This window comes from Drosophila santomea, chromosome 2R (genome assembly GCF_016746245.2).
Source record: "Drosophila santomea strain STO CAGO 1482 chromosome 2R, Prin_Dsan_1.1, whole genome shotgun sequence".
In the NCBI taxonomy this organism is placed as follows: domain Eukaryota; kingdom Metazoa; phylum Arthropoda; class Insecta; order Diptera; family Drosophilidae; genus Drosophila; species Drosophila santomea.
In genome coordinates this window covers 924,506-938,516 of record NC_053017.2, presented here as the reverse complement: position 1 = coordinate 938,516, position 14,011 = coordinate 924,506, and positions in this window count along the sequence as shown.

The window sequence follows — 14,011 nt, the reverse complement described above, 5'->3', positions numbered from 1 at the left end:
ACTACTTCGAACGATCAAACGCATCATATATCAACTGGCAAACGATGATGATCTCACTCCAGCAAACCCTAAAAGAATTTATAACATTCATGCAAACCACAATGCAAGAGCTTATGCGAAACCAAAATATGCTGATACAGCTTCTCGTGTCATCAAAATCAACATAATGTCTCCACTTCAAATATCTATGTGGAACACGAAAGGCGTTTCACAACATAAACTCGAACTTGCCCAGTTCCTTTTCGAAAAAAATATTGACGTCATGCTCCTCTTCGAGACACATCTAACAGACAAGCACAACTTCCATGTTCCAGGATACCTATTCTACGCCACAAACCATCCGGACGGAAAAGCCCATGGCGGCACTGGCATACTTATCAGAGGTCGCATCAAACACCACCTTCATAATAGAACTGAAACGGACTACTTGCAATCCACTTCCATAGGCATGCAATCTAGCATCGGCCCCGTCACTCTGGCCGCAGTCTACTGCCCACCTCGTTTTGCAGTTTCTGAGGACCAATTCTTGGAATTTTTCAACTCACTCGGTGAGCGATTTATAGCGGCTGGTGACTACAATGCCAAGCACACGCACTGGGGTTCACGCCTTTTAAACCCAAAGGGCAAACAACTTTACAACGCGCTCATTAGGCCACGAAATAAGCTCGATTATGTCACTCCGGGTAGGCCTACATACTGGCCAGCAGACCCAAATAAGCTCCCGGATCTTATTGACTTCGCAATAATAAGAAAGATCCCTAGAAATAATATTACGGCTGAGTCACTTGCAGAACTATCATCAGATCACACACCAGTTTTACTTGCTCTCAGCCATCGACCACATATAACTAAGCACACCTACAGGCTGACAGGCAACAGGACCAACTGGGCAAGGTACACGAAATATGTTTCTACTCACATGGTACCAACTCAAACAGTGTCAACCCATGAGGATATTGACCGCCTGACCGAATCGATGGAGGAAAATCTTGTTGCTGCAGCCAAGGCCTCTACCCCTCCAGACACACACAAAATGACAAATCATACCAAGACAACTCGCGAAATCGAACAGCTAGTACTTGAAAAACGAAGACTAAGAAGAGAATGGCAGAATCACAGATCCCCAAAGGCTAAGGAACAGCTAGAAATAGCAACACGTAGACTAACCAGGGCACTTAAGCTTGAGGAAGCAAACGCCCAGCATCTATATATCGAACAATTATCGCCCATCAGCAAGAAGAACCCTTTGTGGAAAGCACACAAAATATTCAGCCACCATCAGAAACAGTGGTTCCACTGCGAGGCCCCTCAGGAAGCTGGATCACCTTCAAGGCGTATTCCAACCAAATACTGCTAGCAACTCATTTGTCCCACCTGTAGCAATTAAAATCCAGCCACCAATAAATCCAATAACATTTAGTCAACGTGAGATAGCATCTAAAATAAAAGAAATACTGCTCAGCAATATTCTTAGATGTCGCACAAGCATTTGACCGAGTCTGGCTGGAAGGACTAATGTACAAGATAACAAAACTCCTTCCGCAGAATACCCACAAAGTGTTCGAATCTTATCTCTTCAAAAGAGTGTTCTTAATCTGGTGTAACAGTTCGACTTCACACGACCGCGTCATCAATGCTGGAGTTCCCCAAGCAAGTGTGCTGGGCCCCGTTCTATACACTTTATATACAGCAGACATGCCTACAAACTATCAGCTCACAACCTCTACATTTGCTGACGATACCGCAATACTTAGCCGATCCAAATGCCTATCAAAGGCAACAGAAAAACTTGACTGTCATCTTAAAACAGTGGAAAGATGGTTTGCGGACTGGCGCATTAAGATAAACGAGACCAAAAGCAGACATGTAACATTCACACTGAATAGACAATCCTGCCCACCATGTACCCTAAACAATACACTCATCCCACAATCAGATGTAGTAACATATCTCGGGGTTCGCCTCACCTGGCGGCGACATATAGAGTCTAAAAGGACTCATATGAAGCTTAAAGCAGGCAATCTCCACTGGCTTATTAATTGCAAATTTCCGCTTAGTCTGGAATACAAAGTACTTCTCTACAATACCATGCTGAAACCCATTTGGACAATTATTATGGGGAAACGCGTCCAAAACCAACATTGAAATTATACAGCGAGCTCAGTCAGCGATTCTGCGAACTATCACTGGAGCACCATGGTACCTACGCAGCGAAAGCATAAACCTCGTCAACGAGGAAATCCAGATGAGAAAGAGTAAATATCAAGCAAAGTTCGCCGCACACGAAAATCCTCTCGCGAAGTCGCTCACGCGTGTATGTAGTCACAGCAGACTAAAGCGCAAAGATTCTCCAGCCCAGCAAAGAAATCCTAGGGCCGTCTCTAACTAATACAACTATTTAATATTGTACTTGAACTAATTTATATAATAAGATTTGAATAATTATTGTTAGTCTCATAATAAGAGAAGATCCAATAAATAACGCAATAAGTTCTAAAAAAACTATTTCTACTATGGTTTTTACCAGCTCATTATAACCATTGCTTATAATTGCCATCCATAGTTTGTTGTTGGCCCTTTTGAGAACATACCATATATGTTTGTTCGCTCTTTTTGTAAACCATATTCGTTGGAATAGCACACTGTATATTCCGAATTAAAAATGTGTCTGATCTAAATCTCAAGAGATCGCTTATTCCCTGAGTAAGATCAATAAGTAAATACCCGTGTGGTTGTTCTGTTACTTCTTTATATGTTCTAAATAACTGCATGGGGTTTTCCGGATAAATTTGTCTTGCCAGGCACTGAAAATGCAGTTTGTCACGAGGATTTTTAAATGCAATTATATATTTAGTGTTAAGTGAAATATCTCTGGTATGCGATGATTTGTGAAATATATTTTGAGTTACCACAACAACGGATAAATTTCAATGGTGGGAACCTTTAGTAAAGAGTTCACTTACATTTTTGTTAAAGGCTCCCATCATCAAGTCGTCCAATATCAATAGAATAGGCTCATTGGTTTCATTTTCGATGGTTTCAGGAACTCCTTTAAAGTATTCAATATTATTAAAATTTGGCTTAGCACTCTCCTCCCCATAACACCAAAAAAATTCGATTAATTGAAACATTGAAAAGATCATTCTTCTTGTTTATCAGATTTTCTAGAAATGTTGTTTTTTTCCGATCCTGAAGGTTCACAAATTAATATTGTGTAAGGATGTATAAATTGTCGAAACATTTTTAATGTATATTCACAGATTTATTTATACAAGGTAAATTTAAAAATTAATTTTTTCCCGTTACTTCATGTATGTATATTTGTTTTGAAATATACTATGCTTTTTTATGATATTCCTGGTCGCGTTTCTTGGCGCAGTTCTTCTCGAAATGTGTATCAGATCAGCAATAATTACAATATATAAGGCGAGAGTATCTTTTTTTCTCGGGATTATTAACAAACAACTTTTTTTTGACGGAATCTATAGTAAATGATAGTAGACGATCTAAATGGTTTACAAATTATTTTTTACTTAACTTTAAACATATGTGTCACCATTTCTGTATATTTCAAAGAAACAGAATTTCTCGGTCAGATTTGCACAAAAGACGGTATGAAACCAAACCCTAATAAAATAAATGCAATTGTTAATTTCCCTATTCCTAAAACTACAAAAGGAATAAAATCTTTTTTTGGACTCTGCGGATTCTACCGTAAGTAGAATGACAATCAAATTTAAACAAGAGAGAACGCTATAGTCGAGTTCCCCGACTATCTGATACCCGTTACTCAGCTAGTGGAAGTGCGAAGGAGGGTCTTCAACACTGACAGTTTTTGGCAGTTTGTGGGCGTGAGAGTGGGCGTGGCAAAAAGTTTTTTGGCAAATCGATAGAAATTTACAAGACTAATACAAAAATGAAAAAATATCAAAATATTTTTCAAAAGTGTGGGCGTGGCAGTTTTGGGCGGTTTGTGGGCGTTAGAGTGGGCGTGGCAAAAAGTTTTTCGGCAAATCGATCGAACTTTACAAGACCAATTCAAAAATAAAAAATATTAAATTATTTTTCAAAAGTTTAGGCGTGGCAGTTGATAAACTGAATCGATAAACTTGCGCTGCGTCTATGTCTCTGGAGTCTGTATGCCTAATCTCAACTTTCCAGCTTTTATAGTACCTGAGATCTCGACGTTCATACGGACGGACAGACGGACATGGCCAAATCGACTCGGCTATTGATCCTGATCAAGAATATATATACTTTATATGGTCGAAAACGCTTCCTTCTGCCTGTTACATACTTTTCAATGAATCTAGTATACCCTTTTACTCTACGAGTAACGGGTATAAAAAGTAGCAAAAGAACACAAGATAATGACTACATGTCCGCTTTTGACAAACAGATGCGAGTGCTATAGCCATAGGTGCTGTATTATCCCAAAAGCACACACTTGCTATGAAAGCAGAACTTTAAACGAACTCGAACTTAACTATTCGGCAATAGAAAAAGAACTATTAGCTATAGTATGGGCAACAAAATATTTTAGGTCCTTTCTATTCGGTAGAAAGTTCGACATATTAAGCGATCATAGACCACTTGTGTGGCTAAGTAAAATAAAAGATCTTAGTTTGAAAGAAAATCATGTAGCTGATGATTTATCTAGAGTTCAAATTCAAGAAAACTTCATAGGAGAAGATGACCCACAGCAGCTACTATGCAAAGTGCACCAGAAGACAACCAAAATCACATTTTAATGTCAGAAAGACCCCTTAATTATTATAACAGACAATTATAATTCATAAAAAACAATGTTGACGACGTCCAGATAATAAAATATTTCCATAAAATTAAAATTAAAATCAGTTATAAAGTGTTACGTCGGTGTATTCGTGCCTGTGTCCTGGGAAAGGACTCAGGCCGAGGGAGGGGCATCCGATGTTCAGGCACCATGAAGCCGGCGTAAGCTCGTCGATTTTGGGTCGTGGTACCTTGGTTAGCCCCTCACCTCTCCAACATAACTAGAATAAATATAAGTAGTGCCTGAAAAAGTTCGTACTGTTCGTCAGTACCTCCTCACTGCCCCACAAGCTGTAGCTTGATCGTAAAAGGATCGAGCAATGTTTCGGCAACGTTCTCTCCCCTTCATGCGTCCGCATGCCTGATGGATCGTCGCAAGCCGCGCAATACGGTCCCCTTTTGTCAAGGTTGTCCGTCAAACTATAATTGCTATAATTGCTTTTAGCGAGGAGTATCGAATTCATCTCCAAGCAAAGGTGCGCACGTCAACAAAATTTGTTGGCTATTCACGACTACAAACGTCGCTCTGAGGGCCCTTGTTTTTGCATACCAAAAACAAGGCGGATACTCTCTGCTGAAAAGTAATTTTTATTTAAAATTACATTACATTACAATACATTTCCTGGAAGAGGCTAACAATAAAATATTTTTTTCTTTAAACCTGACACCCTTCGGTTACCATAGTTTCAAAATTATACTTCTATTTACCAATGGGGTAAAAATAAAATTATCACGAGAATATATGTATATATATGAATATAGAGAAAACTCGGAAACAGGGTTCCGTCAAACTTACCGCACTTTAATCCGGAGCGATGAGATCTCGATGCGTTGGATCCTGGGTGTTGCTATATATAGATATAGTGATGGAGTTATACATACATATACCTTCGTGCACCAATTGATTGTAACCCAACAATAATAAGATATACACAAACAAAGATAAAAACAAGAGAGAACGCTATAGTCGAGTTCCCCGACTATCTGATACCCGTTACTCAGCTAGTAGAAGTGCAGGTTTGTGGGCGTTAGAGTGGGCGTGGCAAAAAGTTTTTTGGCAAATCGATAGAAATTTAGACGACTAATACAAAAATGAAAAAATATCTAAACATTTTTCAAAAGTGTGGGCGTGGCAGCTTTGGGCGGTTTGTGGGCGTTAGAGTGGGCGTGGCAAAAAGTTCTTTGGCAAATCGATAGAAATTTGGAAGACTAATACAAAAATGAAAAAATATCAAAACATTTTTCAAAAGTGTGGGCGTGGCAGCTTTGGGCGGTTTGTGGGCGTTAGAGTGGGCGTGGCAAAATTTTTTTGACAAATCGATAGAAATTTACAACACCAATACAAAAATGAAAAAATATCAAAACATTTTTCAAAAGTGTGGGCGTGGCAGTTTTGGGCGGTTTGTGGGCGTTAGAGTGGGCGTGGCAGCATGATTCGACAAACTTGCGCTGCGTCTATGTCCCTGGAGTCTGTATGCTTAATCTCAACTTTCTAGCTTTTGTAGTTCCTGAGATCTCGACGTTCATACGGACAGACAGACGGACAGACGGACAGACGGACAGACGGACGGACAGACGGACATGGCCAAATCGACTCGGCTATTGATCCTGATCAAGAATGTATATACTTTATATGGTCGGAAACGCTTCCTTCTGCCTGTTACATACTTTTCAACGAATCTAGTATACCCTTTTACTCTACGAGTAACGGGTATAAAAATACACTTAGTGAAGTATGCATATATATGCATGAATGAATGAGTTGGTCTTCTTCTCTTTTGTGGCACGCTTTGACTGCTATTCGGTTCTCAGGTTACTTGGAGTAAGCACTTGTTAGGAAAGTCTACGCTGTTGATTGTTTTCGCGAATATTCACATTAACGGAAATGCACCGGTTTACTTGTTCGTTTATTTAATTGTTTTGCCATTATTTTCAATTAAGCACTTTGTGGAAAGCCGGATGCAATCCTGTCCAGGGTATGGTTTTGGTCCCTCCTCCGCTGTACGGATCTCTTGTACATTTTCAATACCTTTAATAGAGCCAGGAAGATCAGTAAAGCAGCGATGAATTCCAGGGTATGCTGCACCCTTCTATTTCCTGCTTGTGGTCGACAACCTCCACGGTGTTGATCACATTTGCTGTATTGTCGGAGGCTTTAGACTCCTTGCCGCCCATCCAGAGAATTTTGTGGAACTATAGTCTTCCTTCAAAGTGAGTTCCATGTTAGTCCTGTTATTCTAAAGGATGATCGCGTCGTTGCTCCTTGACCTTTTTTTTTATCCTTGGGACTTCCCGGCTATAGACTGACGGATAATTGCCCGGGTATTTGACGTACGGATGATTACCCGGGTACTGACTATGGGTGTTTAACCGGGTACTGACTGACTTTTCTGGGGCCACGGTCTTTTTATACGGGCATAGAGCTTTTTCTGATCTATTGGTCTTCTATGCCAAGTGTTCCCACCTATGAATCATATTTCTAACTTTCCCCTATTTTGGGCAGTCAATACCCCCTCGGTGAAGTGTGCCCGGAACTGGTGTTGATTTTCTTTACTTTCGGCAATCTATCGCGGCCGCTGACCGTGTCATCGGAGACTGTCGACTTGCATTTTCTTTGTCGCTATCAAACTGAGTAAACACGATGATAGTACCCCTTCCTCTACTTTTAGATTCTGGTTTTGAATCTTCAAAGTCTTACGATCTCACGAAAAGAGTGTACGCAACAAAAGTAATGACCGATACCCTTGCTAAGGTAGATCCTTAATAGATTAAAGATTCAAAGAACTTTACTATTACCTTGATTACCAAAAATGTATCCAAAACATCATAAATGAATGTGAAATCTGTAACCTGAACATAGAAACACAAAATTAGCCCTTGAAACAACCCCAGAAACCTTTAATTCCAGAGAAAAGTATGTCATGGATTTTTACTTAATAAACAATTCCAATCGTGTATTGACATTTATTCTAAATACGCCTTCCAGATAGAAGTAAACAGTAGAGATTAGCTTGAAGCTAAAAGAGCTCATTCATTTCACTTAAACTCTGGTTAGATTGACAACGAGTGACTCTAAATATAACAATAAGTAAAAATGGAATTTCTGACACTGACAGATTTTATAAAACTGCTAAAGGAAAATTAAGAATAATGACAAGCGAAAATCAAATTCGTAAAATTTCAGAAAATACTTTACATATACAATCACTAAACAAAACACGACTGGTCGAACCCCTGCGAACACCTTCATTTTAACAGGAACCTCTAGCCTATGACACTCAACAAAATGGATAAATAAGTTTTTCTACTAAACTTAACAGAATAATTACTGTTATAAGAATTGTAAAACGTATTAAACGCGGTCTTGTTAACTTTATGGAAACCATTTACAAATACTTATTCGGTACATTACATCAAGAAGATAGAGAAGAATTACAACAACAAATAGCCATATCTAAAAATTATGTACAAATAAGCAAACTCAACAACGTAACAGAAGTCATTAATCAAGGAATCGAATTGACTAATCATTTAAATAAAAACTTTGAAGGAGACCAAATGATAGCTGTCTAAAGATGTGTTTAGACATGATAAGTAGACAAACTATAAATATGTTCTATATGTTCTGCAATAAACATGGCACGGGACAACATAATTGGCAACTACAGATAAGTAAGATTGCAGTGGTCTATTGCCGAAGTGTCAAGAGATATGATCATGCGGGAGGTGATTAGCGCGGTCATAGGCCACAAACATAGATTTAAGATAAATCTCAGCTGCATTGACCAACGCAGACGGCAGCGTCTTACAAGCGCTGCATTATATAATTAGATGATAAGAACCTATGTAAGAATTAATAAAAGGCGATGCCCTCGCAGTAGCGAGTCAGTTAGATTCAAACACCCGAATTGAACTCATTAAGTGTACGCATTAGTTTATAGTGTGAACATTTTGGTCCTTCGAGAAATTCTGTTGTTTTCCCCCACCAGTGGTAAGAAACACAGAAGAAAAAACCAGCGCTTCAAAGTAAAAAGAGCAAGGTCCTTCGAGAAAGTCTGTTGTTTTCCCCCACCAGTGGTAAGAAACACAGAAGAATAAACCAGCGCTTCAAAGTAAAAAGGGCAAGGTTATTCGAGTGATTCTGTTGTTTCCCCCACCAGTGGTAAGAAACACAGAATAAAAGACCACGCCTTAAAGTACTAGGACTATAAGGTGAAACATTGTGTTCTTGCTTTTCCTTGGCTGATCAATCAGCTGTGAGTCGAGGCACAGCTAGGTCAACTGGGCGACCAATCAAAAAATCCTCCAACGGATCACGCCAAAGAATACAAGCAGAAAGCACAAGTCACAGTGATTGTTTTCCCAAGATGTTGTCGGAAAGATCTGTGAAATTGATGCAAGACCAAGGAGTGCTGCAGAACAAAATACTGCAAGCCATCAAGGACAAGGCATCTATACCAGCAATAGAAGCATTGGTAACCCAATTTACTACTAACAACAATGCGCTGGTAAAATTGGGAGTCGCCGATCATCAATATTTTAATGATAAAATATTTATTAAAACTATGGAGGCTGTCAAGGCCTACAAGGAGTCGCAATTAAAGGTAGAAACACTTGAAGAGATAAATATACCAAGTGGATCAAAATTATCTGATTCCGCATCAGTTCGGAGCTCCAGTCCAGTTGATAATCTGGTTCAACTAATGGACAGAAGAGCGGACAGGGTGAGGCAACAGATGAGCCTAATCTACGAAACCCAAGATAGTTCAAGTGAGATTGAACTAGTCAAGCAGCTGGCAATGATGAAAAGTCATTGGTCCAACGTGACGGACACATTAAAACTACTTGAAAACAAGTATGACAGAACTGCCTTTGATCAAAATGAGGCAGACATTCTGCAATCTGAAGTTGCCGCACTAGAGATGGTACTTCAAAGGAAGTTGGAACAGTTCAAAAGTTTCAACTACGACGTGCCAGAACTCCCAAAATAGGACCTTCCAACGTTCAATGGAAATGCGAAGGAATGGCCGACATTTTACGAGCTGTTCCCTGAGCTAATAGACAGCAGGAAGGATCTCAGTAACACAAGGAAACTGAGATATTTAAGAGCCTGCTTAAAGGGAGGAGCTCAAATGGTGGTTAGCCATTTGATAACGGGATCAGCGGCTAGCTATGCAGCAGCATGGGAGCTTATCTGCAATCGCTATGAGAATAGCAGAAAAATATTCTTCCAACACTTCAACAAATTAATGGAACTGGAGTGCTTGTTGCCCCATGATGAGAAAAATTTAGGGAAGTTTTTGGATACTGCGACCGAGAGCATATTCATCATAAAGCAAAAAGGAAAAATAGGAAGCTCTGCTGACGTAATTTTAGCAGAAATTCTGCTGCGGAAGTTTTCGCCAGAAGCCTTGCATCTGTATGAACAGCATGTAAAAAAGGCTGCCTCCTTACAAGATGTACTGGAGTTTATTGAGCAACAATACAACCCAGTAAATGCCATTACCAAAAATACCGCTCAGCTTGCTACAAGAAAAGTGCAAGTTAGATCGTGTGCCTTTTGTTTTAAGGATGGCCACGATATGATAAAGTGTCTCAAATTCAGAGCACAATTAATCGAAAAAAGAAAAGAATTCGTTCAAAAGAACAGCATGCTATCGACTGCAGAAAGGAAATTACATGCAATCGATGCTCCAAAGGACACAACAGCCTTCTTCATGAAGACACAAAACAGTAAAAGCCTCAAACAAGGCCAAGACACACTATTGGCTACAGCTGTTGTTTTAGTGAAAAACAAAGCTGGAGGTTACAACGAGTTGAGGGCGCTTATTGACGGTGGATCCAAGAAGACGCTGATTTCAGAGGAAGCAGCACAAATATTAAGGATTCCCAGAGTAAGGAGTACTATAGAGGTCGAAGGTATCTCCCAGACTACTCAATTATCAAAAAATAGTGTCCACCTGACGATCAAACCAAAAATTCCAAGCAGCTTCAAAGCATCAACGGAAGCATTGGTTTTACCAACACTCCATAGAGCCCTTCCCAGCAATAAGTTTGATATTGATATTAACAAAGAGTGGAAGGGCTACAGGCTAGCAGATCCACGATTCAACGAGCCAAGGAGAATTGGCATGGTGATAGGTGATTATGATGGAGAAAATAAAAACCGTAAATGGAATCTTGGGACAAAAACCAAATTTGGATGGATTGTGTCCGGAAATATAACTCGAGCAGTAAAGCAAAATATTATAAGTGCCACTACAACAATAAATCTAAAGGACCTGGATCGCTTTTGGGAATTGGAAGATGAAGCCGATGAGACGATTACAGACAATGCAGAATGCGAAAGAAAATTCCAAGAAACAACTGTCATCAACGAGGAAGGCAGATTTGTGGTTTCAATTCCATTCCACCAAGAGGCAAAGCTGGGGGACTCTCGCAAACAGGCAATGGCAAGGCTTATGCAAATGGAAAAGAAGTTTCAAAGAAACCGAAAGAACTGGGCTGCATACAACGAATTCATGAAAGAATACCTTAAGATGGGACATATGGAATCTGTAAAGACAACGGGTCAAGGTAAATACTATTTACCCCATCAAGCAATCATCAGGCCTGGAAGCTTAACTAAGAAGCTACGAGTAGTTTTTGACGCATCCGCATCCTATGGAGAGATGATCCAAAATTGACGATCAGGGAGTTTAAGTTATCAACCGTAACTTATGGCATCTCGGCACCTCCTTTTTTAGCAGTCCGATGTCTACGAGACTTGGCAGATCGCTTTTGCCAAGAGGATAGCGTCGTAGCAGAAACAACAAGAGAGAACGCTATAGTCGAGTTCCCCGACTATCTGATACCCGTTACTCAGCTAGTGAAAGTGAGAAGGAGGTCTTCAACATTGACAGTTTTTGGCGGTTTGGCAAAAAGTTTTTTGGCAAATCGATAGAAATTTACAAGACTAATACAAAAATGAAAAAATATCAAAACATTTTTCAAAAAGTGTGGGCGTGGCAGCTTTGGGCGGTTTGTGGGCGTTAGAGTGGGCTTGGCAAAAAGTTTTTTAACAAATCGATAGAAATTTACAAGACCAATACAGAAATGAAAAAATATTTAAACATTTTTCAAAAGTGTGGGCGTGGCAGTTTTGTGCGGTTTGTGGGCGTTAGAGTGGGCGTGGCAGCATGATTCGACAAACTTGCGCTGCGTCTATGCCCTGGATTCTGTATGCTTAATATCAACTTTCTAGCTTTTGTAGTTCCTGAGATCTAGACGTTCATACGGACAGACGGACGGACAGACGGACGGACAGACGGACATGGTCAAATCGACTCGGCTATTGATCCTGATCAAGAATATATATACTTTACATGGTCGGAAACGCTTCCTTCTGCCTGTTACATACTTTTCAACGAATCTAGTATACCATTTTACTCTACGAGTAACGGGTATAATAAGAGACGACTTTTATATGGATGACCTCATAACTGGTGGAGACACAGTCAACGAGTGCTATGAACTTCAAAGGAAATTGAGACAAGTGATGGAGAAGGCCGGCCTGCATCTGCGAAAATGGGTTGCAAATGACAAACGTATTTTAGCCGACATTCAGGACGACGGTGCTACTGAGAAAATCTGCATTGAGGAGAATGCATCGATCAAAACCTTAGGACTTCAATCAGAAGAAGGATATATTTACGTTTTCGGCAGAAAACCCAATGCTAACACGCATAAAAAGCGGTTAGTGCTATCACAGTTGTCCAGAATTTTCGAACCACTATGATGGTGGGCACCTGTAACGATTCAAGGCAAATGTTTCATTCAGGAATTGTGAAAGTTACCGACGTGGACGTTGAATTGGAATCCAACTTAGCTAACTGGTGGATGGAATATGCTAAAGGTCTATCAGGTTTAGAAGAAATTAGCATTTCACGCTGTACTGGATGCTCCAAAGGTATTATGGAGCTACATGGATTCTGCGATGCATCAGAGAAAGCATATGCAGCGGCTGTGTATACAAAAGTAGGCGGCAAAGTTACTTTGCTAGCAGCAAAAAGCAAAGTAAATCCTATAAAAAACAGAAAAACAATTCCAAAGTTGGAATTATGTGCTGCGCATTTATTAGCAAAGTTATTAGCGAAAGTGCAGGCTATATGGAGCAACAAGATTACAACGCATGCATGGAGTGATTCGCAAATTACTATTGCTTGGATACAGAACAAGCGCAGCAAAGATAAGTTTGTCAGAACTAGAGTGGAAGATATCAATAAACTAATTCCCAATGTCGAATGGAATTACGTTCAATCGGAAGAAAATCCAGCAGACGTGGCTTTAAGAGGGATATCACCGCAAGCTCTTAAAATCTGTGAAATTTGGTGGAGAGGGCCGAATTGGCTATCTATAGATGCCCAACACTGTCCCACTCAAAAGGAATCGGAAATTGTTGTGGTATCCACATTGATAAAATCCGAATATCTGCAAAACCATCTTTTATCGAAGTATTCATCGATCGACAAACTTCTTAGAGTAATGGCGTATGTATTACGCTTCATAACACAGCTGAGAGGCAAAACGCAACAGCCGTCACATCTTACGGTGGAGGAATTAAAGCTAGCGAAGATTGCTGTGGTAAAGATACAACAACAGCTAGATTTTGGACACGAAGTCAGACTACTCAAAAACAAAAGACCTTTAGACCCAAAGAGTAAGCAGGCGCTAAATCCGTTTTTGGATAGTGATGGCGTACTTCGAGTTTGTGGACGACTACAAAAAGCAATGATACCGTATAATGTAAAACATCCAATTATACTGGAAAAGTCACATTTGACTTGGTTAATTGTAAAGGATTCTCATAAAGAAACTCTGCATGGCGGAATTAAAATTATGAGAACTTATATTCAGAGGAAGTTCTGGATAATTGTCATACAAAATTCCTTAAAGAAATATTTATGGGAATGTATTGTATGCATACGATACAAGCAAGAGATGTCCAGTCAACTGATGGGAAATTTACCAGTTTATCGAGTAACGGCTGATTACTCGTTTCAAAATACTGGATTCGCTGCTCAAAGGGAAGTCAAAAAACGTATAAAGAATACATTTGTGTATTTGTTTGTATGGCAACAAAAGCGATACATCTGGAAGCTGCTAGCGACCTTTCGTTAGACAAATTCCTGGAGGCTCTTCGACGGTTCTTTGCAAGACGAGGCAAGAGTGATAACCT